Here is a 1,328-nt window from a genome sequence, read left to right on the forward strand (position 1 = left end):
TTTGTAACATCGATTTTGAATCGTAGGAGGTACAAAACGGAGTATCAATTGCCCATCAAAGTCTATAATAATAAGTACGTATATAGGGAGAAACATTTTCTGCTCGAATCGATATCTTCCTGATGATGAGCAATCAAGAAAATTGTTATATAATATATACGTAATTTTTTCAACTATTAAAAAATATAAAATCAATCTTTTTCATTAAACGTTTTCAAGAAAACGAAATATATATATATATATATTCGGACTCGTTCGATATCTTGTATGACTATAAAAATTAAATAAACGACAATTATAATGCATTTTATCGTTTATTCGTGATTATATGATTGTTTGTGCTATATTTTATTTTATTTTTTTTTTTTTTTATAACCAGATCAAATTCAATTTTCCCATTTTTATCGACATATATATATACACTTCAAAAACCAAAATATAATTTATTATATAAAACACGTACAAGAAAAATATCGTACATTAAAATACACGTATATATATAAAAAACGCTAAAAAATTTCATGTAAATTACACGTGAACCAAATAAAGCAAGAGATAATAGCGATGTTATTCAGAATGAGAACTTGACATTAATATTAATCATTGTAGCTGATTCAAAAGACATATATATATATATATGTATATAATATATATAATACGTAAAAAGAACAAAATAGTATAGCGAGGATAATAGATAAATATATGCGTAGAATCATAGAAATATTTGAGTCAAAATCTTAAATACGTGAAACATCAAACAGCGTATGAATCTCTATTACGTCGTTAAATATTATCTTCCTGGAATTGCAAGGGAAGCTCGAAGTTATTTCTTTCACGCACAAAATTATTCTTTCTGTTTGATACATTCGTCTATAGAAAAGAATTTCTAACAGTAATCAATTAATATTTCATATAAATTGTTTGAACAAAAGTATGATATCACTCGAAAACGGAAATAGATAATCTTGATAATATAATTCGAATAGTTTTCGTTCAATATGCAAATCCTTTTGCAATCTGCATAAAAATATCATTTTTCATACTTATAGTTTCTATATACTATGTAATATGCAAGAATGTATTTCATAATAAAATCCCGGAAGCACCAATAAAATACAAAAATAAAAATGCACGAATATTATTGCGAACAAGAAGTGGAACAACTTTCTATGCTTATTATCGACTAATCGTTCCCTTTTTTCTTATAACGCTAATGAAACACGTTGAAAGAAATAAGAGAACAATTCGCCTAACCAGAAGAAACATCGTTTCTCCTTTCTTTCCATGCGAATTTCTCTCTCTCTCTCTCTCTCTCTCTCTTTCTCTCT

Source organism: Apis dorsata, unplaced genomic scaffold (genome assembly GCF_000469605.1).
Source record: "Apis dorsata unplaced genomic scaffold, Apis dorsata 1.3 scaffold_19, whole genome shotgun sequence".
Classification (NCBI taxonomy): domain Eukaryota; kingdom Metazoa; phylum Arthropoda; class Insecta; order Hymenoptera; family Apidae; genus Apis; species Apis dorsata.